General features: G+C 34.6%; 1 protein-coding gene across 3 annotated transcripts in view; it reads left to right on the top strand.

The window, feature by feature from the left end:
• LOC145975160 (uncharacterized) overlaps positions 1-26,373 on the top strand; it is a 64,824-nt gene that overhangs the window by 18,898 nt on the left and 19,553 nt on the right. For all 3 annotated transcript variants that reach the window (XM_083105431.1, XM_083105427.1, XM_083105429.1), the window contains exon 2: positions 17,872-17,915. The gene's annotated coding sequence lies outside the window, so the exon portion shown is untranslated. The remainder of the gene's footprint in view (positions 1-17,871; positions 17,916-26,373) is intronic.

Below are 26,373 nucleotides of genomic sequence, written 5' to 3'. Positions count from 1 at the left end.
GCGGATTAAAGTCGCAATAAATAACAGCCGGAATTCTTTCGTACGTAAGCAGCGAGAGCCGCATAATGCATGCGTAATTTACTCGCGTTGTCGATATTCGGATGGAATATATTGGGTCTCGCGCGTCTCCTAAATCAGCGCGCTACTTTGGAGGGAAATTTCTTCAATCCCAACGTTACCAATTGCATTTCCACATTACACATTTCCACGATGTGAAATTTTCTATTCGCGTAATATTATTTGCACCCCGAGAAATGGCGCCTGCATTTTTACGATTTTACGTAACGGTTAGTTGAATCACTCACGGGCTGATTCATCGCAAACTTGACATTTACATCAAATATTCACGAGTGAGAATAAGTGTTACGTGAAAAATAAGTGGTATGTGCAATATTTATTTCTACCGTTTCGATAAGTAATTACTATCGGTAATTACATCGCATAAAACAAAGATATATATTAGATATATTGCATGTAAATGTACAATATTTAATTAAATATTATATTAATATTTCACGATTATTATTTCATGATTAGTAGTTATATTAAAAGTTTGTAAAAAGAAGGTAAAGCCGAGGCTCTTGGATATATTTCGAAGGAATATACATGGCGCACTATGGCCGTTTAGGAGCGAAAAACAAAGTTAAATGAAAAGGATAACAAACTAATTAAACTACTATCCGCTACCAAAGCCTGAAGCACCCGGCGCTGCTTCCGTTTTCCGGTCGCCTCGCTCCTCTCTTTCGAAGATTACCATCCATTTCTGTGTGTCTATGTGTATGTGTGCGTGCAACATGCATAGCATACTCATGTCTAGACATTACGTGCTCTATTGTACACACACAAAAGCGTTGCATATGAGAATATCAGGGGCGTATACATTGTGTACATCTATATGAGCTAATCTGAATTTTTTCTACGAGAGCTCCCGACTTTTCCACATATTTTACATGTATATATAAGGTATTTCTTAATAAGTGCGAAAATTTTAGGAGGGATGTAGGAATATATGTTTATATGAAAAACCCCTCTTTCGACTTTGTCGAAAATTAAGGGGGGTGTTTCATATAAACATATATTCCTACATCCCTCCCTGGAGTACACTCCTCCAAAAATGGGGGTAAAAATTAGGTTTTTAGATTTTTATTATAATTTTGTTTTTGTTCCAATTTTCCCAACATTTACTCTAATTTTATTTTTATTTTAAAATTTAACTTCTCGTAATTTGAAACCTATGTCATTTAGCATCGTGCTGTGCACGATAACGTATTTTATTTTTTTTCTTGAAAACTACTGATTTTATGAAAAAAATAAAAGAAATAAAATAGTTTCTAAATAAATCAAACTTTTTAATGCATATTTTTAGATGATCATATTCCGGCCCATTAAAAAGTTTTAGTAAAAAATTGAATAGAGGTTGCTACTTTCATTCCCTTATAACAATACGGGAAGGCTGGAAAAAATATTAATAAATAACCTTTTTACTAGTAGAAAATATCCACTTAATTTCGTTTCTTTAACTTGTTCCAAATTTGAGAAAAAAATAAAAACCTAGTTTTTACCCCCATTTTTGGAGGATTGTAACTCCACAGGGAGGGATGTAGGAGTATATGTTTATATGAAAAATCCTCCTTAATTTTCGACAAAGAATCATCTCTTAAAATTCTTCACATTTATTAAGAAACACCCTGTATAATTGAGAAATTTAAATACATCAAAAATATTTGAATATATCAAACATTTATATACATTCAGCGACTTATTATAAAGATTCGCAGCTGTAATAACCAATCGGTTGACGCGAACGTATTAATTTTAACGATTCTTGCTGACCGAGCCTCTCTATTTTCCGCAACTTATGCGTATAAGTTTCACTAGGCGGTGTCTGGTGGTAAGGAACATGACGCGAGACACCTGATCCTCGTAAACTGGTAACCGCGCAGCTGAAACAGCGAATTCGAGAAACCTAGTCGTGCGATAAAATTATCATTCGTACCACCGCGAAATTCGTACTTTCGCTTGGCACAGGGGGCAGGCATAGAAAGGGGAAACCGAACGAACTGAGAGCGCATTTATATCCGCGAGGCCGGGCCATTCGGGCACCGAGTTTTTCCTCGGATGGACTTTTTATGCGAAACCATTACCGGGCCTTTCCGCGTCTCACGTATACTTTACTATCACGGGCTCTTTCCCGACCATGTTATTCGTAAAATTGGCGACCTTTATTCTTCTTTTTTCTTGTATCAGTCTTCCATGCTTTTTCGCAGTATCATCAATATCCTTTTAGTACGATTACTATTATTAGTTTGGTTCTATATCGCTCTTCGAGAATCGATGGCAATGATGATGAGTGTACTCACACATGTATAGCTTTGTCATCCATATTTTTATTAATGGATTAACGCAAATTTCGTTGCTTTGGGTAAAACTTGACACAGGAAGACTTGTGGGATTTTCTTTTTATTAAAGTAAAATCCTTGATCGTAACATGATTATCAAACGAAATCACGTAGATTTATTATTCCTCCTGGAAATTTCTAAATCGTTGACTGTATGATAATTTTAGGTGATCGAAATAAATGATGAACTTTTGCATAAATTAAAGCAGAATTTTATACGAGTAGCAGAGTACTACTCAACTTCCTTATCAATAACATATATAGCTTTGTCATCCATATTTTTATTAATGGATTAACGCAAATTTCGTTGCTTTGGGTAAAACTTGACACAAGAAGACTCGTGGGATTTTCTTTTTATTAAAGTAAAATCCTTGATCGTAACATGATTATCAAACGAAATCACGTAGATTTATTATTCCTCCTGGAAATTTCTAAATCGTTGACTGTATGATAGTTTTAAATGCTGATCGAAATAAATGATGAACTTTTGCATAAATTAAAGCAGAATTTTATACGAGTAGCAGAGTACTACTCAACTTCCTTATGAATAACAAACGAAAACGAGAGACGTGCAAGCGAAGGAGGCTGAGATTGAAAATTCACTTGCGTAGAGAGAGAAAGAGAAAGAGAGAGGGGAGGGGGAGGGGAGAGAAGGATAACTGAACTCGTTATCGCGAGCTTTTGCCTGCATCGCGCCGTCGCGATGACGTTTCACAGATAGAATTACAAAGCGCGCCCCACTTTACGGATGAATACTCCGCATAAGTTGCTCCCCGTGTATATAAACTGCGCTGTCGTTCGATGACAGATAAACGCTTCTCACGGATGCGCGCTTCGTGGTCTCTTTATTATCGTCCATATCGATTCTGTCGATATCACAGGCGTGTCTCGCGATGATATTAGATCATCTTCGGGCGATTGTTCGCACACGAGCCTGGCAAAAATCGATTCGAAAAATGCTGTTATTATTTTTCGCACGGTTGCGAAAAGAACGAGACGCGGTGCTTCGGAGTACAAGTATAATCGCTTTGTGCTTCGAACTCTGAACGGCGTATATTCGCCGGTCGTAGGGTCCTGCGATAATAAACTTCCTCGTCGTGTAGCGTTGGAATGGCTCGAGAGGTCGAGCTTGTCTCAAATCCCATGTGATTCCATGCGTCTGCCTCTCGACTCGGCCAAAGCTCGACGATGGTCTCTCCTTCTCTCTCCCTCTCTCTCCCTCTCACTCTCTCGGTGTGTATAGAATACAAGTTAGAAATTGCGGGCTGCAGAGTTACATCCAACTGATACGGCTTGGCGACGACTGTGCACGAGTCATTTATATGGTAGCCATTTATATAGTGCCTAAGTCAAAATTGAACGAGATACACCCACCGGTCTGAATAATACCGTGCAAAATAACGCTTTTAACGGAATTTCTGCAGCTATATTAAGCTATATTAAGCTTGATTATTATCTCGAATTTGTAATTATAAGAGGCTTTCACAAATTCGTAGCGTAGATTAATTTACATTTACAGACTGAGCTCTTTTTCAATAAAATTGTTAAATGTTTTTCAACAAAATCTTATTTTGGTAGAAAATTTATGAGCAAAATTTTCAAAACTTGGAAAAGTACTTTTCGCCATCTGCTAAATATTTTAAAACTTTCTAAAAACTAAAGTAAGATGTTCTTAAATGTATAGATAATTCCTTATAATATATATAAAACAAATAAAATGTTAGAATTGTATTATTTTTATTTGACAATAAGAAAAATAAAAAATATTTAATATTTGAAATAAAAAAATAGCATTTCTATAAATTTCGTAATTATTATATTTTTCTTTATTATATTTTTCGTAATTATTATATTTTTCTTGAGTTATTAAAATTGATATCTTTTCGTTTTATGATGACCGAAGGTTTTCCTATTGATATACAATCGAGCTTCCAAGTCATAATAAAGCAAACGGAAACAGTACATTTCTAGCTAACATGTTCCATTATCCTTACATATAAGAGGAAGGAAATGTCGCTTCCGGCCGCAGTCTCTATCCGTTGGAAACCATGAGGTATTCCGTCAAGCATGAATGCCCTACTAGATCCACGAACCGAAAAGAGAACTAGCATATTGTCCAATTAGCGTTAATGATGCGTATACTTGTGCATTAATATGTTTGATGAAGAAAATTTTAATATTTTTATTCAATTTCTCCGACATTTATAATAATTCATACGTGAAAAGAAATGTGTATGTGATGTAAATTTCTATTATTCTGGTGTCAAAGATACATATGACTTGAAAGAGTTTATCAATGTCAAGAGTTATGTAGAAAATCTTTTTTAAATTTGAAAATTTAATCTTCAACGTGTCATTTTTTTTTGCTTACTAATTTTTAGGAAATGTAACGAGGATTTATCGCAAGGTGTTATTGTCGCTTTCGATCTGTGGCGAATGTAACGACAGTTGCAATGCAAGTGCAGCGAACCAAGATAAATATAGACAACGATGCCTTGTGCATCTGCATCGGAACTTATTGTTCTACGCGATCGTGTAGTCATGTATATCAAATCTGCGCTGAACAAATCTGATTGATGTCTATGTTCATTCGCGAATCTCTTTTGTTCTTTTTCATTTACGGCGAATCAATTGATGCATTCGATTGTAAAATCGACATCAAAATAATCGAGATGCTTTTTGTCTCGTAGATAACTTGTTGCAAATTTATAAAAATGAAAATAATGACAAGATAATTTCAAAAAGTATCGAATGAGTGCGTTCTAAAAATATATTGTATTAAAATACTCTCTAAATTATTAATGAGAGATGTAATCATTATTTCTGTTATCTTTTCTATTTTTATGCATCAAGAAATTTGTAGGTAACTAGGAAATAAAAAGGTGTTTCAATCATTCCGACGTGAGCATCGCGTGATGTGGTGACAGGGCACTTTAATAATGTAAATGGAAAGTGTCGGACGTCATTTACGTGTTTTCTTAATGTTACCAACGCGGTTTGGAAGCATCTCCCGTTAGAATCTTTGCTAAATCAGGTCGCACCCTATCGATCGGCGTCGACAAACAGGTCCCTCGACGTCAAATATACTAAACTAAGAAGAGAGTATCGATTTGCAGTATCTGCGAGGCGCTCAGTCATTTCGATTTGAAGAATTATTCGCTGCACGTTGCACGAATACTTCGATGCCGTGTGCAGAAAAAATGTTCAAAGAAGAGAATGATTTATTTGCAATAATTTATTTTAATATTTTTAAATATTTATTTAATATTTTTAAATATTTATTTAATATTTTTTAAATATTTATTTTAATATTTTAATATTTTTCAATATTTTATTTTAATATATATGTTCAAAATGGGCATAATGTCAAATGCTTTCGTATTGTTTGCATTAATGATTTAATGTCAAATATTTATATTGCTTGCATTATTTCCGATCCAAGTGTATTTTTTGAATGATATTTTGTGCTTACTTTTGAACATATCTTTTAAAGAGAAAATAAAATAAATTTTATCGAAAAAGAACTTATATCCACAATTTTTTTTAAAAAAGTCGCTCTTAAGGCAGAGTATCTTTAATATTAAAAATGCATAGTTCAAAGGAGATATAAGGCAGCGAAAATATACGCCATATTGCTTCGAAGTTGTAGAAAATCCGGGTTAACTTTGGTAGTCTTGGATTTGGCCGACGATGTCAGATACGTAGTTATATTTTTCCGTCTGTTCGTTACATCGCCTGTGAAGTTTGACTCGATTTTCCTGGCACCAACTTGGCGGCCGCCATATAAAAGACGAAGGCGACTTTAAAACGAGTTTCTTTATGCGTCGATTATACAAATCCCGCGGGGTAGAGAGATATATTTTGCGTCCGGGCTTCTTTTTTCCACGCTCGTTTCACAATGTCCCTGTTCTAACGTCACAACTTTTATCCAACCGCGCCCTCGGAACTTTCGACTCGTGAGTGACGTCTCCGTCGAGGAAGTTTTATCGACTCTAGGAAGTGAGAGTACTTTCATTGTTAAATATAATGTCGGCGCGCAAGATGTATAGCGGAAGATTAGATAAGGGAGACAAATTTACATGCTTTATTCTTGATGATGAGTCTCGGATGAATCATCCCAAGTGAAAGTATTGAATGAGTGCATGTTTAAATATAATCTTTAGAAATATTTTCAAAAGCAAATTACGCGGAATAAATTACTTGCATCAACTTTGTACACATTCTTGAACATTATTAAGACTATTATATTAGCTTATTAGCATATTTTAAAATTATTTTATATATATAAAAATCTTTAAAAATAAGTTAATGCAGAATCTAAAACTGTATTTTTCTGAAAATATCGTTATGCTATAATTTTGCCGAAAGCTTCTCTTGTAAATCTCTAATTCGAGATTTTATTTATCGTCTATCATTTTTGAGGTGCAAAGTAAAAGTTCAATTTCTGATATAAATTTATTTTATTTATTAAGTTTGATAGAAATTTTTTTGATATAAATTTTTGATTTCTGATAGAAATTTAAAGATATAAATTATTTTTCTGAAATAAATTAAATTTATTGAAATCCAGGAGAAAATTGAGGCTAAAATTAACAGCAAAATTTTGAATTTGCGAGTTGCAATATCTTTACTTGATTGCAACGATTGTATTTGAAATCGCCGCCGCGTGGGAGCACACGATTAAATGTCATAATTGTCTACGTATCCGAGGTACGCTTCAAAGGCAAAGCCGGATGCATTCCTCTAACTTTGTCCTTCTGTTTTTGCCCGGCAGCCGCCGGATGATCTTTTTGACCCGGTAGGACCTTGACGGAATAGCTACTATGCGTTCGGAACTCCGGATGCGGTTTGATTGCATTCTAGCAACGGTATGCAATCGGTATGAGCGTTCGTCTGTGAGCTCAGTAACGTATCTATAAAATGAAAGAGGGAAAGATATAATAATTCCGTTGTCGGCGGCGATAGTGCACCGGCGAATGCACCTTAATCATAGGTAATTCTCAACACGAGTAGTTTTTTTTTTCAGTTTTGAAAAGCTTCGATGAAAGGCCCCGTTATTGATGAGTCACGTAGAGATTTGATTGGATGAATACAGTCCAGTTCGCGAGAGAACGAGGTTTATTAACCCTCGTCACGACTTTATATTTCTCCAGCCGTAATATAATATAATTGAAGTCCGAAGTAGAGGTGTCTTTATATACAATATTAACAAATAGTACAACTGCATTAATGGAATAATATTGCATTTCTTTCGTATAATATATTTTGAAAAAAATAGAGAACAAAACATTATTTTTCGAAACATTTCACGTATGGAAAGACAAAATATTTTTCTCCTTTGAATGCAAGAATTTCTTTATTTTCATACGATTTATGTTGTCTTTGCTGTTCTTTTGACGTAATCTCACAATATCGTATATGACGAAAGATATATATATGTAGTAGAAAAGAGCAAAAAAAGAGAGATTCTCTTCCAGAATCTTATTACGGCATTCTTCTCGGAAGTGCCTTCCGCATGATCGCATGAATGAATGAGTAATGCGTCATGAATTAAACATGTAGGCGCGTGCGCACCGACGTTATGCCTTCAAGTATACAGATACTTAAGGATGTACAATGTTTGATACGATCACTCTAAATTAGCCGAGTTTCGAGTAAAGTATGGAAGAGAGGACGCGACAGAGATTGCAGATATTTTATTACATCATCAAGCTTTTTTGTTTTCCCTGACGGGATTATTTCTATTATCGCTTGATTATTTTTTATCGTTACATAGTAAAAAATAAAATGTTAATTTTAACATTTTTCACATGTCCCAGAAAGTCCACTCTAAATTTTAAGTTAAAATAACTCATTTGTCGTATGTTACTTATTGACAAACTAAAATGTTAAATAATCGATACAATACTTTACATTTATTTTTGTTATTGTGACTTTAAGTGTAATGTAAAAATAACACACAAATTAATTAAAAATTACATGAAAAAATAGCTACAATAACTCGTAAGAAATGTTGAGGATATTAACATATAATAGTAATTATTTTAACTTAAATTATTTGTAATAGAAACATTTGATTTTAGTAAATTTGATTATTTTTGTATGTCAAAGTTCAAGATTATTTAAAGATTCATTTTAACTTTTCTTAGAATGTTAAACTGACTTTGAGACATGTTGATTGTTTAAAATGATTATGTTAAAAGTATTCAAAATAATATTCCATTTCTAAGAGACATATATAAAATGTTAAGTTATAAAGTTGATATAAATATAACACATGAAAACGTTATAAAAATAATAACATATAGATTGTATGTTAATTTTACGTTAAAGTACTAATCAAAACGTGGTAACGCAAGAAAATTTTAACATATGGACGCACAATTTTTTACTGTGTACATACAATGTATAAAAATTAATTTAAAATTGTGAAAAAAGAAATTAATTTGAAATTATGAAATTATCAAGAAGCGAGAGAATATATTTTAATATCAAGCTTTTTTTATGTTTTTACTGATTGGATTATCTCTATTATTGGTTGATTATTTTGTTATCATGATATACAAAGCGTGTAAAAATTAATTTGAAACGTCAAGAAGATAAAATATATTCTAACTTTTAGGAAAAGTAATCACTTTGCTGAGAATGTTTTACGAATAAGAATATTTTACTTGTAAAGAACAGCTATGGATAGAGGATGGACATTTTTAATAGTAATTAATATCTCAACATTTTAATCCGAGGTTAGATTAAAAAGATATAAAATGTGTCGATGTATTAACGACGTATATAAGCGACGATAACTGGAAAGAGGTTAATAGCCGACACGGTCATTAACTACTACTACTACTTATATCCTCTGGACTCGAGGCTGGGAGTTGGTCGAACCGTAGGCTGGTCGTAGATTTCGAAGACTCGACTTGACGCCTTTCTCTCTTGGCGGGGTTATATTCCGGATATATTTAGTGCAGGGCCAGGTCCCCCTTGCCTTCGGATTTTATTGCTCCGCGGAGGGACCGATGAAAAACTAGTCGGCGCCGCGTGTGGATTACAGAAAACATCCTCTCGTGCAACCGATGCGCTATAAGCGTCGCGTGTTTTCGCAGAAAACGAAGCAGATACGCGATGTTGCGTGATTCGTCACGCGCTTCCTTATAAAAATTGGACGGGAGCCTGCTGGAAATGCGATTCACGCAAGATTCAATTATATTTCTATCTCTCGAGAAATCTGTGTCCTCCATTCGTATACCCGTGACATTTTGCTGTCACACAACCGTCGGCGGTTTTAAGTGACACGTGGAGATGTGACGTTTTTATTTCCTTAGATGCGCGACGTGAGGGAAGGTGAAAAATGGAGAATATCACGAAGACTGTCGAGTAAAGTGGAGTATATCGATCGTGAGAGGAGCGAAATATCGTGCGGCGATCGCACAAGTGACTGGTAACCAGCGAGGTAAATTGCAGGATAACACGAGAGATGCGAGAATGGAGTCTTAACGAGTCGCGAAGCACCTCGTGGCGCTTCCGTGTCGTCGCGGTTGGTTCCAATCGTCGCTCTTCGTCGTGTTTGCTGCTGCTGCTGCTGTTACCAAGGTCACGTACACGGTAGTGTGGTGGAGATTAATTATCCGCGATGTAAACTGTACGATGTAATACTAGCGTGGAATAAATTAGTCTCGCACTCGCCGGTCTCGATCGCAGATTAGTGAAATACGAGAGAGAGAGAGAGAGAGAGAGGGGGGGAGACGCGGAGAGCTCTATCTTGGAAAGAAGATGAATTATCCTCGTATTAATCTCGCGCGCTTGTCAAGCGAGCAATGAGCGTAGGAGAGGTGCCGTGAAGAATAGAGTACCTTATCCTGCGCGTCGAGGTGATTAATTTTCAAATTGGGAATTACACCTTTATTGTAAAACGAGATTTTCAAGCTGAGACGAGCATGTTGCTTGTATTTACTCGTGTCGCCTAATAGCACTTTACTAACAAAAAGGACGTCTCTTTCTCTCTCTAAGATCCTTAACATATCTTTTAATACGTAAAGTGTATTAGCGAGTGTGCATCGAAGCGAATATGTATCGAGGCTGTAATCTTGATCAAGGAAAATGAATTGAAATAGGATTTAATATTTTTCTGTTTACGCGCATTAATACATATTGAACCGTTTGACACAAGCAATTTGTTACATTCAGTTGAGATGTTTTTTCTTCGAGAATTATGCAAGAGATGCAAGATTGCGGTCGATCGTTTATCAATCGATATATATTTGTATTGCGATAGAACTATAGCGGAATGAATAAAAATCGGAAAAGAGGGCTTCCTTAAATGAATCGTTGACTCTTTTGTCCGTGCATCGTTCAGGCCTATTCTCGCGGTTAATAAAATGTCACGTACAGAAACAGAACGAAATTGATTGTAGGCCTGTGCGAACCATAAAGTCCGAGCCAAACGCTAGAACGAACTAATTACTCGACGAGTTTTTGCGAACTGCGACCGGAAGCGCGGTAATGAACTTTGCGCACGATTTCGCGAGTAACTCTAACATTCTATGCAGTCCGGTGCGTGCCATATGACTGATTCAAATTAAAAGAGAGAAAGAAAAACTTTATTAAAAAAATACGTCTTTCTTTATCGTAAAAGGGGAAAATATTAAATTGCTCTTCCGCAGATTTATTTATTAATATATAAAGATTTTTATAATTTATATATATTTTTATATGTTACAATATTTATATATATATAAAAAATTTATTTTATATAATTTTATGAAAATATTAAATGTTAAAATAATTTTATTAAAATTTTATTTCATAAAATGTATTAATATTAAATTTTAAAATTACCAGACATAAGAATAAATTATAAATTTAGAGTACACCTTTTTTGGTCGACTTTTTGGCCTCGGCCAGAGCGTGATATATATCCATACGACACTTCCGCATTTGGAAACGTCGCGCGTCGCTGCGATAATTTAAGCGCGTATAATGTAACCTTCGAACAATGCGAGGAACTAGCGGCCCATTATAAGTGAGAGGGTATTGTACCGGATGTCTCGAGCTCTCCGATGTCCTCAACGACCGACAGTTGCACGCTCACGCACGCACGCATCGCGGAAACGTGTGCACATACACGCTTTTCGCGTGCGACATGCGTCATTATAGAACAGGCAATGTATGTACATGTGTGTCTCGTCGGCTCTTCTTACTACGCTTCTGTAGCACCATGTGTTCGCAACACGCTCGATCATGCTTGTATCACAACGATATGTATCACAACGATATGTAAGCATGGGGCTTGGGTGTTTTATTTCATTATATACAGAGTGTCCTGGAATTGATAGAAAGTTCTCGACAGTTATTGGATTTGCATAAACTTAGAGTCACTCTCTTGGTGAGAATATAAAAAAAATAATAGAATATTTATAAAATAAGTTTGTAACTATAAATCATTTGGTATAAAAGTGTCCTCACAAATTGAACTTTTGAGACAATATAAATAAAATTATCTATATTCGTAGATTACAAAAATAATTTTAACGTTTTGAAAAGAATCTTGAATTTTGTTGAGATTTTATTAAAGAATTAAAGAAAAAAAATTTTTTAAAGAAAAGCATATATTAGCAAGTCTGAAAAAAGTTGTGATAAGTGCAAAAAATTTTAGGAGAGAGATGATTCTTTGTCGAAAATTAAGGAGGGAAATTTATTTTTTCATATAAACATATACTTCTGCATCCCTCCCTGTGGAGTTACACTCCTCCAAAAATGGGGGTAAAAATTAGGTTTTTAGGTTTTTATTATAATTTTGTTTGTTCCAATTTTGCCAACATTTACTCTAATTTTATTTTTATTTTAAAATTTAACTTCTCGTAATTCGAAACCTATGCTATTTAGCATCGTGCTGTGTACGATAACGTATTTTTTTCTCTTGAAAACTAATTTTATGAAAAAAATAAAGGCAATAAAAAAGTTTCTAAATAAATCAAACTTTTTAATGCATATTTTTAGATGATCATATTCCGGCCAATTAAAAAGTTCTAATAAAAAATTGAATAGTGGTTGTTAGTTTCATTCCCTTATAACAATACGGGAGACTGAAAAAAATATTAATAAATAACCTTTTTATTAGTAGAAAATATCCACCTAATTTCGTTTCTTTAACTTGCTCCAAATTTGAGAAAAAAATAAAAACCTAATTTTTACTTCCATTTTTGGAGGAGTGTAACTCCACAGAGGAGGATGTAAGAGTATATGAAAAATCTCCCTTAATTTTCGACAAAGAATGATCTCCTAAAATTTTTCGAATTTATTAAAAAACACCCTGTATATGCTTCTCTATTTATTTCTCTATTGTTTTTCTTCATCAAGAAAATAACATTATTGTAAATAATGTTATCCGACTGATGATATCGCTGCAACGCGGATATTGAACAAACACAAATAGCGAGGAATTCCCCCTACAGTTTGACTCGTGGAGAGCTGTATGAACGCGCATATATTTATGCATTTAAATAACTTATTTCCAAAGTTACACACGTGACGCACGGGAGATACACCCCGAATCTGTATTCTCATCACGAATGCAAATGCACACATTTTTCCGATTGAATTCGATAACCCCGCATGTTTAATCCAGATTCAATGTCGATGGTTTCGGAGACGAAATGAACTTTTAGCCATTCTATATCCACGAGAATCGAATCTACCGAAAAACTTTAATCTGGCTTTCAATCAACTAAGCCTGCTGTCGGCAAACATCTCCCGCGAATAAATCGATCGACGAATATACACGAATATATCTCTATCTAAGGATACTTGTAAAATACGATATTAAATTTGTGCGTGCCTGAAATTAAATTTTTGCAAGACAATTTTATGAATTTATCGACGAGATTCTCGAATATATACAAGACTAGACGGAAATATATTGACTTGTAATTAAGAAATAAATATTTTTAGTGGAAAATATTAATTATATGTATATATCAAATTTTTTAGCAATGAAATTACTCACGTGAAAGCGGTTGTTGCGGTACGTTTGCTTTTGTTTTCATTGTTTCTATAAAGTATATCTTGGAATCACAAGTTCTCTTTTCTCTTCTTAGATAATCTTTGTACAACCCTTGGGAGCTACTTTTTTTCTATAATATCCGAGTTAAATTTTCCGAAATTGTTTCTCCTCTAAAAGCTTCTTTTCTTTATGTATTCCGAGCTTATGTGTAAGCGTTAATTTCTATTAGCCTCCCTTTTATACTGATATTTCTCAACGGTTTACTTTTTGTACCCTACGAAATGAAAGCCACAGCATTACGAGGAGTGTTACAAAGAGAAAACGAGACACGGAGAGAAAAAGAAAAAGAGAGCAAACAGATGACTGGAAGAGAGCGATCTATTTTTTTACACTTTAATCTCTAGACTTCCTTTTAAAACGAATCAAGTACTCTAGAACTTTTTTGGCGAAGAATCAGATGGAGAGAATTCTATCTGGTATGTATTAAAATTCTAGAAGTGTGCAAACTTTACAGAGATAGAGCAATCTTTGACGATCAATGAGAGACTAGGTTGACGAACATCTCGCTCGTCGAACGTAATTGCCACTTCGTTTTCGCACTTTATACAGTTCTCGTACCTGACTGCAATTAACAGCGTGACTCCATTGATGTAGGACGAAAATTCAGTTGCCCGGGCAACGGATGATACGAAAATGCCCGGAATTCTATCGGACTTGAATGCGACAGTACGTCGCGTTTCGTTCCGATCAAAATACTATGGACCGCTGCTGGCAGATTCCATTCCCTTCCTGCGTAATTACAATATTTTCGTGGAAATGTTTTAATAACGGATGACATTGATATTCGATATCGATTTTAATTAAATAAAACACCGTTATACTCTTTGCTTTTTTGCTGCGCGGTCGCGTTTATGTCAAACTCACGATAACATAATATGCATTGTTTGCTTTTTTCTCCATTGGAGTCAATGTTTATCCAGCTAAATGTTAAACAAACACAAATATGTATCTTATTGCGATAGTATCGTTTAAAAAATTTGGAAATGTAATTATTTTTTATGCGATAATAATTGATAAATAATTAATAAAATTTCAAATTGGCGAATTATTCATTAGCATAAAATAGATTTCTCGGAAAATAAAATTTCATCATTACAGATACATTTTGATACAAATAGCACCTCTATGGTCATAAATAATGGTAGTGACGTGTACGAAAATAAATCGGCATGAAATACAATTTCCATTTTCGCTAATTGAATTAAATTCGTGCGTGCTAAATAGCGCTAAAATTGTAGAGTGGCAAATCACATTTTTATTTAATGCCACGAGCTCGTCGTCGACACTAAATAGCGAATGAATATGTATTAGTATGCAAAATTTCGCCGTCATGTAATAGCACGGCCCAACATTAAACGTGAAAACAACGTTCGATCGATATTGTTTTCCGCGCGATTAATTAAATTATAAACACATAAAAAGTTGAAAAGCATGTTATTATAATTATTATTCTTTTTAATCGATTGCTGACAGTGATTTATTTCTGACAATAAGCTTACATTTATTTCTATTCCACGTTACTCGCATCTACTTTTTATGTCGTATCCGACAAAGTCGACAGAGCGTATCGAACACTTCTCTCGAAGGAATTTTTCCGTCTAGACATTTTGCTAATGATATTTATGCGAATAGTTTGTACGTAAAAGAACATGAAAAGCCCCCGAAGTATTGAATATACATAGTTCGCAAAATGGAAAAAAATAAGGACAGATTCAATGAATCAGCCTATCATTACATTTCATCAATGTCATAAGTATTTAAAGGACGTACAATTTTTTCCTTTATAAAAATTCCTCGACATACTTTAAAGATAATCCTATTTCAAATTAGCACCTCTGACAAGTCAATTTCGACTAATTCAATTAAAATTAATTTCGAAATTAAATGATAATAATCTATCTAATAAATCTATTTAATAAACGAGTATGAATTAATGCCAGTAATCTAATCCTAATTTGGGGACAAGAATAATAGTCGCCGCCAGGTATAATTCATCAGTCTCTCGCGATGAATTAAAGTGAGTTTGGCCGTTCAATTTTTTTCCTCCCTTGATACACGACGGAATGCATTCATTTGCCGACGTTCAATGAAAAAGCAAATACAGCTGCTGTTCCACGGAGACTGCGTCGTGCATACGCGAATATACAAAAGACGTGAAAAATACAGCGAACGTGATTTATTTGATGCCGGGCTTATTTTGTATACGGTCTCTTTATCGCTGTATATACCTCAGCTCCGCGTTATACGTTACGAGTGACAAGGGAAGTGACGTGGGAAGTTATACTTTTTATTCGTCTCTTTTTCTTCGACAGCACATCCTCCATCTAATTGCGTCTATCGATCTCGATCGCTGTATAATGTGTCGTAAATTAAACCAGACTGTAAGTAAAGCAGGCTGTATACTATTCGGCCTTTGTTTACTTCAATCTTAAACAAAAAAGGTACTTTATAAATTGCTAAAGTTATACTAAACGACCATTCCGGCTGCTCCATTAATTCAAGACTGCTCAAGTCACTTTTTTGTCTTTTTTTCTCTTTATATTATTTATATTATTTTTTATTATATTTTTTATTATATTTATTTTATTATATTATTTTTTATTATATTAATGGATTATATTATTTTGATAAAAAAGATAAACTGTGTATCAGTTATCTGTGGATTTAGATATTTTGTCTAGTTTACTATATTTAAATTAACATTGTACGTTTAAATGTAAAACTGATGTGAAAATATGAAGTACTATTATTTGTAAAAGGCAAATAATCTCATTATTTGTAGAGTATAATACTACAATGATACTAAGAGAAATCATGAAATTTAATATGAAACAGTTCTTTATTATCCACAACGAAAAGAAAATAAAAATTCAATAATTAAAAGAGGTATACATGTTATTGGAATAATTTAGAGATTTTATAAATAATCTTTGATATTTTTATTCATAATTTCTGGTTTATTAAACGTATTAATTTAAAAAATCTCTGTAATACGGTGTAAATAAAAGAACGAAGCGCATTCTCTCTGTTCCGTTGACTGTAAAGATAATGCGAGCTAAAAGAAAGAAAACGACGAAATACGCAACAGAATTGATGCTGGTGTAATGCTGGAGGTAAACCCGAGGTGAACCCCACGAACGTAGTGTACTCGCTCCTTAAGAGGAGCGCATTCGCGAGCTCGAGTCGAGATTTATGCCACGCGCCGGATTTACGCCTGACGTGGAATTAATCTTTAGTCTCTCTCTCGATCCGCATTACTTCGCAAAGTGAGAAACCGCTCATTACTGTATCTGGCTTTGTAACTACGGTGTAACCATCGCGAATATAATTCACGGAGCTGTCCGGAGCTGTTACGAGCTAATCGCATGCTCGGTCACCCAAGTGGGATTCCTGGCTTCTCCCTTGGGTCCAAGTTGAAATTATTATTCGGCGAGAATCAAAATCCTTCTCGTATCCGATAATGCGTAATTAATCGGTTTACAAAGTGTAATAAAATTGTCTTAGAGATATAATATAAAAACAGATAATATTCCATGTGTATACGAAAAAAAAGGACATTCTTGCTTTGAAAATATATTTAGTTTTAACATGGAAATCTTGAAATGAGATTATATTGCGTTAATTAAAGAAAAATATAATTGCTTACTTGAATGAAGCCATTTTATATAGTTCAATCAAGAAAAATATATTCTTATGATTTAAGATTTAACTTTCTTGAATGGAGAAGAAACAATGTTAGATAGAAAATAACATTTTTAAATCAAAGATTATAATTTTCTTAAAGTAGAATTAAATAATTGTATATTCTTGAGGTTACAATATTAAAATAAGACTATAATATTGTTGAAATTTAAAATTATTAATAATAAATTAATTATAAATTAATTATAAATTCTTCTAAGAAGATTATAAATTGTTGCGTATATCCGGAACAATGAACGCGTTACTTTAAGTATATAAATTTTGATTTGATATATTCTCTCTCTCTCTTATTTTTTTTCTGTGTAAGAATTCAAATATTCTATACAATATATTTTTATTTCTCTATGAAATACGATATTTTTATGCTTAAAGATAAAAATATATAAAGATTTTCGAGAAACGTGTCGTAATAAATTTAATCAATTTACTTATTCTGTCTACGCGAATCGCGGTAAGCGATATCTACGGTAAAAGGCTATAAAATTTACAGTAAGATAAGATATATATTACTTGCAAATCCCATCGGGAGAAGCTGTGCTCTTTTACGATTTATAGCGTATGCATTAAAAGTGGAACATTTCGAGTAATGCAGCGCTCATTAATCTATGTCTTTAGATTCTTTTATACGCATCGTATCTTTAATCTTACCAAATAAAGTTAGGATGCGGACGAAAATGTATTAAATGGGTCGTTCTTTTTTCTTTTCAGGTCACGAACTTCTTGAAAATTAGTCTACCTCGCTGGACTTGTTGGTAAGTAATTTTTGAAATCCTTGGAGAGTTACGCGTTCAACCAGGATAAAACTTATCCAGAATGAATCCCAACGGTAATGTGGGAAATATTTTTTTTGTTTTATGCGACGCGTCGTGCGCTAACGCGGAAAACTTTGTTACGTAGTCGATGCCTCGTAAAAGAGTTTTGGCTTCTCGCGGGAAATTCGCAGTTCCGCCGTATTAAGCTTTTCCCGTTTGCGATAAAAAGTAATGACGCGAAAGCCTTACGCGGGGCTATTAAGATACCTACACAATTACAGTTTCGAGGTTTAACTAGCGAAGAATAATTTCGCATAAATACAGTTTACCAGGAAAGTGTTTCCGACAAAATTGTCAGCGAGTCTGTATTTCGTTCATTTCTTCCATTATAATTTTCTGAGATTAATCAGTCTGTGAGATACAGAATAGAGATATCCGTATTAATTGCTTTTCCGATAAATCGGTTCCAATAGTTTAATTATTCTCTTCGCCAGCTTTCTTTTCTCGCATTCTCGATTTACTGCATTTTTTTTATTTGAAATTTTATTTGAAATTAGAACAAATCGATATCCCTCTATTATTGTGATATTAAAATATTACTTGGACGAGAAATAACATAAATTTGGCATTTCTTTCTCCCTCGATGCTCCTTAAAATGCGGATGAGAATCGAATTATTCTTTATCGTCGTCATACGCATAACATTGGATCGTCGCGAACATTGGATCTATAGGTGTCGCCTATAGATTTTGAAAGACAACACGTTTTCTTGGCCGGGTTGGGTAAAAAGGATGAAAGGTGGATTTAGGACTTCGAATATTGGCAACGTCGCTTGTACCGAGGGGGGGGTGGATGGGGGAGGGAGACGACGAAGGTACGACGCCCCCAGAATCGTATCCAAAATTCACAGCACGTGCTTCGAGCGTAGCTCCCCCAGGAGAAGTCCTTTACCTGAAGAGGTTACTGCCTATTTTTATGTGTACCTACATAGTTATCGAGAGGGAAAGGGATGTGAAAGCTTGAACCAAAGCTCCTAGGGATCGTCCCAGCTGTCGGGCAATTCCGAGGGACCGACAATAAAATACTTGAAGCGCATAATTTTTATTTTCTTATATTAGGTTAACCATTCTCTAGTCTCTAAAAATAACATCTATATCTATCTTTTTAATTGCGATCTATCGATTTAATTGCGATGCTTTTTAATTCTCTCTCTCTTTTTCTCACAAGAATAAACGTAATTTTTTCGCAAAAGGAAGATTTTATGACAGTGTATTTTGCAAAACCATCTTGCTACTGTTAAAGTACTTTCGAGAGGCATAAAAATGACACTCGGTAATCGAAAAGTCACTTGTCAAATATTAGCTCCGGATCTTGTTTTTTTTCTTTTTCTTTTTTTATTCGAGGGACATCGTTGTCGGGATGAGTTCACTGATAATCCTGTCGAATGCCAAGAATGGCGCATCTTTCTCTCACGTTTGACCTTTTCTGGCTTGGCATACGACTAAGGAGGATCATGGTGATTTTTTTCATCGTCCATCGCCCTTATGTAATGCCCTGACATTCTCGGATGGCCGGACAACCCCTATAATGCAGAGCACATAATGCGTGCCGTTTTCCCGCCGCGGCAATCAACGTGCGAGATGCGATATCAAAGCGAATAGGAACAGCGGAAAAAAATATCTGACTTACAATTAGTTACAATAGTGTATGTATTAAGGGTCGACGGTTATATACAAAATGATATATCTGAATAAATATATACTTAAGCATCTTTATCGCTTTCAGATGCGAAAGTATTACATCTACAAATAGAATTATGTAAATTAATTTTTTTTTCCTATTATCAATTTTTTGAACAACTTTCTTCTTGAACGATATTTCCGGTTGTATTATTTTTCAATTATCTTATATTTTTAATAGAAGAATTGTGCAATTTATCGATTACCGATGATCGTAAGTATTAAAAGGATTGCCGAATATCACGACGGGAGGAAGAAAAGAGGCAGGGAGAAGAAGAAAACTCGTTTGAGAGCGAGGTGGAGACGTCGCCGAATCCCCCCCTCTCCCCCGCGTTAATTAAGGCTTCTTAATAGACGGGACGGGACAGACGGCGCGTGTGTAATTGTGCATTCCCCTGTTGGCAGCCTCGTCGCGGGGGCTTTGTCTCGACGAACCAGACTGGATCTTAGAATTTAGGTTTGCTTGCACGACTACGGACAATGGTAGCCTATTACAATACTACCCTGCTTATAGTATTTCCAAGACGCGAATCCCGCCTCTCGATAACATCTACCTCTCCTCCATCCCTCGTTCGTCTACACTTCTTTTATTTTTTCTTTTTCCCTCTCTTTTTCGTCTGCTCTTTTTTCTCTCTTTCTCTTTTTTTGGTTGCTCTAAGTATTACATTAACGGGGAGATAATGGATCAATAAATTGTATTGGAATCGATTTATGAGAAAAGTAATTAATGTAAATATATTTTTATATCTCACGAACTGGTGAATCTCAGAAATATCTTCTAATTGAAAGAAATTGACGGAATATATTGCAAATTCGTCGACGATTTTTTCGGAAACAATTTTTTGTTAAGACGACTACTTTGTTTAAAAATTTGAAAATGTTTAGAAAATATCCCTCCAAGATTTTTCCTTCTCGAATATATTTTCGATAGCAAGAAAAATAATTTGTCAATACATTTTTATTTATACTCTACTCTTATTTATACTACATATGACTCTTTTAATTTCTAACGACGCATGCAAATATTTGCTATGAAATAGCAAGTCAGAAGTAGGTTTGCGATAGAGATACATAGAATCGGTATATCAATTTAATGAAAATCAGTTTTGCTGGGGGGGGGAAGGGGGCAGAGGACTTTCCTCGCGAGTGTATGATTGATGAGGTGCGCTGCTTGAGCGAATTCATTGTGAAAGTAGATTAGCATTGCTGTCAACGAAATGTATTACGCCAGTGTGTCGCCGGAATAATAAATGTCATTTAATATGGCGCAAAACTATGACTCTCATGTGGGTTGCTATGTTCTTTGATCGTACATTACACGCGAATGTATACATATTTTTAGAAAAGAAAGCTAAATAGGTCAGATGCACATGCGAAGAAATATCGCAATGATGTGGCACGCAATTAATATCTTGCAAGATTTACAATAAGCAAGATTTACAATAGTAAAATAGTAATTAATAATAAAATTAAAAATAATGAATATTAATAAATATGGATGTAAAAAATTCCTTTGCTTTAGGTTGCATTTATATTGATTGTAAAATATAAAGAGATCTGTATCGATTGTTTAATTTTTTTTCTTATAAAAATTGATTTAATCGCCAGTTTGCGCCAAAGTGTCACACATCTAAAAATACAGAGCCAACAATAAGACAAATATATGTAATTCCTCGATAAATTTGCGTGCGATAAAGATCAGACAATCGAGAATTGGAATTGTTGATTATCTTTCGGTGTGGTAAATCATGACAATGGTATTTCGGAGGAGTTTGCATTATTCGCAGATGCGATCTCGGCTCTTAGTCTCCCGGTTATCAGACGGTGATATCGCCCTACATGGAACGTACACTATCGTAATAGAAGTAGCAAAAAACAGAGTAGAGACTTCTCGTACAATTTTTTTTGCTCGTGAATTTGTCCCAAGCTATTACATTACATCTTCCAACAAATTAAGGCGAGTTGCAAAGAAATTATCGTATGCTTAAGTGTAATCAAATTCACTCTTTTTTTTATGCGAGAGATTATATTTTTACCGTTTTGATAATAATTTTTTAAGTATAATGCTGCGTGCTTACATTGTGGAGATATATGTTATATATTTCTGAGAGTATAACGCGCTAATAATATCTCACTCCAAGATCCTCATCCCACGATGGCTCGATCTTTATCGTACATTCGCGTCGTCGACACTTAGGTCGGGCTATGTTGAAACGCACCCCCAGGTTTGCTCTTATCGGCATCTATTCCGTCGTATGTCGTAGCAACGCCCATTTTCCATCCCTTGCCTTATCTCGCTAGCTCGCGTGAAAACCCTCTTTAGTCCGACACGTTTCTCTCCCTTTTGTGAAACTGGAAACAATACCTTCTAAAAAGGCAACATATACGGTAACAAACTTTTTAGAGGTTGCAGGAAAGTTTCGAATGATGGAAGAAAACGAGCTTTTCGTATATACCTTTTACTATACTTTATACATAAAGTATCGTATATATTCATCTAACTGGAAGCTTTATGTGTACTTACTTTTAAGACTCGCGCTATTTCTTCAAATCGTGACATATGAATCTACACGTAATGTCGTGAATGTTGCATAAAGGGAAAAAAATAGCGATTGTTGCATACACAGTAAAAAATTGTGTGTCTATATGTTAAAATTTTCTTGTGTTATCACGTTTTCATTAGTACTTTAATGTAAAATTAACATACAGCTTATATGTTATTATTTTTATAACGTTTTCATGTGTTACATTTATGTCAACTTCATAACTTAACACTTTGTATATGTCTCTTAGAAATGGAATATTTATTTTGAATACTTTTAACATAATCATTTTAAACAATCAATATGTCTCAAAGTCAATTTAACATTCTAAGAAAAGTTAAAGTAAATCTTCAAATAATCTTAAACTTTGATATACAAAATAATCAAATTTACTAAAATCAAATGTTTCTATTATAAATAATTTAAGTTAAAATAATTACTATTATATGTTAATGTCCTACAATAATTCTTACGAGTTATTGTAACTATTTTTTCATGTAATTTTTAATTAATTTGTGTGTTATTTTTATATTACACTTAAAGTCACAATAACAAGAATAAATGTAAAGTATTGTGTCAATTATTTAACATTTTTAGTTTATCAATAAGTAACATACGACGAATGAGTTTTTTAAAATTTAGTTTTTTTAAATTTTCTTAAAATTTAGAGTGGGCTTTCTGGGACATGTGAAAAATGTTATAATTAACATTTTATTTTTTACTGTGTATGTTTCTTTGAAGAACTGCATCGATAAACACTGATATTCTAAATTCATTTCAAGTACAATATGTAAAATATGCTCTTTATACCTTCGTTATGCAAATCATCTAGCGTGAATATATTAAAGTATCTTTATTTCGAAAGAAATTTTTAATTAAAAGTAAATACATGTAACGATTATTGTATATTATTTAAGAGACTTATAATCTGACAATGAGAGATTTTACTTGCGTAACGAGAGCAGTTTTATTGACTAAATTAACAAAGTATCGCTAAAGGGAATACGATAGTGGCATCGAAGCCAACCGCAGAAGGGTAGCTCGCGAATTGGTTATTAATAATCAAGAAGTTTCTTAGCAGAACCGGGTGAAATCAGCACTCTCGATAACATCGCGCTCCACAATCTTGATGGTAGCCAACGACGACGGTAGTCTTCCTTTCGCGCGCTGCCAGCCACGTCAGACGAGTTCATTACGGTTGCAATGCGGCTAACAGGATTTCGCTGGTTGTCGTAACGAGCTCTCCCGAGTCGTAATTCAAAAGTTGATTCGAGTAGCTGCAATTTATTGCTCCGCGCTAAGACTTTTCCTCGCGGAAAGGAGAGAAGGAAGAGGAGAAGACGGACGGGCAGGACGCGACGACAGGACGAAGAAAGTCATCGTCCCGATAAGGTCGCGGGAAATTGCATTAAACATCATAGGCACGTGCGGAGAGCGACAAGAAAGGAGTTTCGATCGTCGACGATCGACGACCGAAACTCCTCGCCGCAAATTGAAGCGCCCAGGTTGTTAATGCAAGCGGACACTCGCGAGCGAAATCGCCGACGAGCCTCTCGTGGACTCTCAAATTATTGAGAATTACGGGAATTACGGGTGAAACTTTAATGAAATTCTACTCCGAGTAAAGAGTGCATTTTTGTAGTCGGAATTCTCAGTAGGTTGATAAAAAAATTTCACAATATCTAAGCATCATCAAGAGGGTAAGATTCTTAGTTGTTCTGTGCGGAGAAGAGTGGAGAAATGTAGGAGACACTTTAAAAGCGTTAATATTTTAAATAAGAAGCTAAATAAATTTTTATTAATTTTTAAATAAGAAATTAAATGAATTTTTTAATAAATTAAATCGCATCGCATAATCTGTGCCTATAAAATCGATGATGAGAGAAAAAGGACACAGGGATTCGATCGATAACGAATTACGAATTGCGTTGGACGGAATCGGAAGTTACGATCGTATGGCACAATCCTTTCCGAACTTGGCAATCCGCTTAACTTGGCAAGATTTCGGCTGCAAAACTTATCGGATCGTACGCAGGCCGCACCGCAGTCAGATAGATGCGAAATCGCGGCCGTATATAATCTATTCGAATTTTAACACGGCCGAGTCTCGTACTTCAAGTATCAATAGACCCATCGAATGCAATTCTCACGACTTTCGACTAAACTTTTGACTTTACGCGTAAACTCTTTCTCTCGATTCAGATATCGATTTTATAGGCACAGATGCGATTTAATTTTTCATTAAAAAATTTATTTAATTTCTTATTAAAAAAGGTAATAAAAATTTATTTAGCTTCTTATTTAAAAAATTAACGCTTAAAGTGTCTTTTTAGCCACATATCTGCACAGAGAAAAATGTATACTGTATTCAAGTAAATATTATTTATTTTAAATATATCATAAATTTGTATATCCGCAAATATATCATAAATTCACCACAAGCATTAAATTTAATGGAATATATTCTGAATTCTAGTAAGTGCAGTTTTTTAGTCAAGAATATTAAATTAAATAAAAAATTTGGTTTGCTTACTACATAAAGTAAGTTTGATTTTTCTTTGATACAACTTTATAATATTCCTGAAGAGAAAATAAATTCTTCTTTTGAGTACATGTTAATGAGATTTTCTAACACTTGTGATGAGTATATTTTAAGACTATTATCAAGAATATATTCTTTGTTGAAGAAAACTATTACTTAAAAAAAGAAAAATAAACTGAGTAATCGCTTTTCTTGGCAGGAGAATGAATATTTTTCTCTGAGTGTGTTGAAAATGAAAATCTGCGACGAATCTCTACTCCGGTTTCAAGCTCCGGTATAAATATTTATAAGAAAATCTGTGTTACGCACACATCGTTAGAATTTCATTAGCAGCATCGTATATACGTGCGGTCGTTCTCCTCGCCACCCCGTTACATCCTTCATTTCCGGTCCTAGGCGCGTTTCCTGCGCCTGTGGCGGCAGATAGCGCGTGCACGCCGTTCCATATATATTTCCGGCATTCGTTCTCCGGCTTTCCGCTCGGAACGAGCCGGAACATCCAAGAGTTACATATTTCCATTGTGGGTGTGTACGAGCTCGAACTTTGCTCGATTCATTATGCGATAAACGACATTCGCGTACTCGGGATCTCGCGCGAGAAATCACGACGTGATCTCTCACTTTCGTGATGTATCGATAAATAAATTGAACAATCAACAATTAGAGTGAAAAGAGATATTTATGAGAAATATGATATTTATTTATTTAATTATGATATTTATGAGATATTTATTTATTTAATTATGATATTTATGAGATATTTATTTATTTAATTATGATATTTATGAGATATTTATTTATTTAATTATGATATTTCTGATATATTTATTTATTTAATTATAATATTTATGAGATACTTATTTATTATTCCTTTTTCTTGTCTTTAAAATTCCATGGTAAAGTGTGCGGTATTAATTCTATTATGACGAATTTTTAAATTTTATTCTGAAATGACAGATCGAATACCACAGATTGGAATTTAGGATATAGATTAGGCGAGATTCACGTAGAGCGCAAGGCGATGATTCATAACGCCTCCAGCTGCTCCGGTGTGAGTTACCTAACTTGAATTTACGGGGCGAACTGGAAAGGAGGGCTCCCGGGCAAATCAAATAAGACATCCAAAATAGCCGTGCCCGAACGCGATAACTCGATCCGAAAAGTTTGGCAAAACTATCGTCGTACGAGAACGCGAGGGCGCTTTTCGAAATACTCGAGTCTCGATGCGTGTTCGCTCGCTCTAGGAGCGTACAATCGAAACGGCTTCCGAAGGACCTATTTTTATCACATCCTCTTCATAAACTCTGCTCTCCGCGGAGCTCGCTCGCCCGGCATGTGTTATCTCTCCCGCGTGTTGGACACGTTTCGCGCTTCGGCTCGGCACGTTCGTCGTTGGAATTGTTCGCGGATCTTTCAAGGAGTTCGCAGCGCGAAGGCTGAAGTTGAAGTTTACTATATCCAGCTCCTGGAAATATCGACAGAAGCGATTGTCGCACACAAGGTGGAGATAGACACGTGTCACGCGTGTCCAAAGGATAATCAAATGATGATCAAAGGGGTGAAAGAAGATTCCGCCCTGAAACAAAGCAGAATTGTTCTGTTTCATGTCATAAACATGTAAGAATCTATGGAAAT

This window comes from Camponotus vicinus, unplaced genomic scaffold (genome assembly GCF_025532165.1).
Source record: "Camponotus vicinus isolate PSW18456_S1 unplaced genomic scaffold, iyCamVici1.0 SCAF_7, whole genome shotgun sequence".
Taxonomy (NCBI): Eukaryota; Metazoa; Arthropoda; class Insecta; order Hymenoptera; family Formicidae; genus Camponotus; species Camponotus vicinus.
This window is presented reverse-complemented; position numbering and strand designations above follow the sequence as displayed.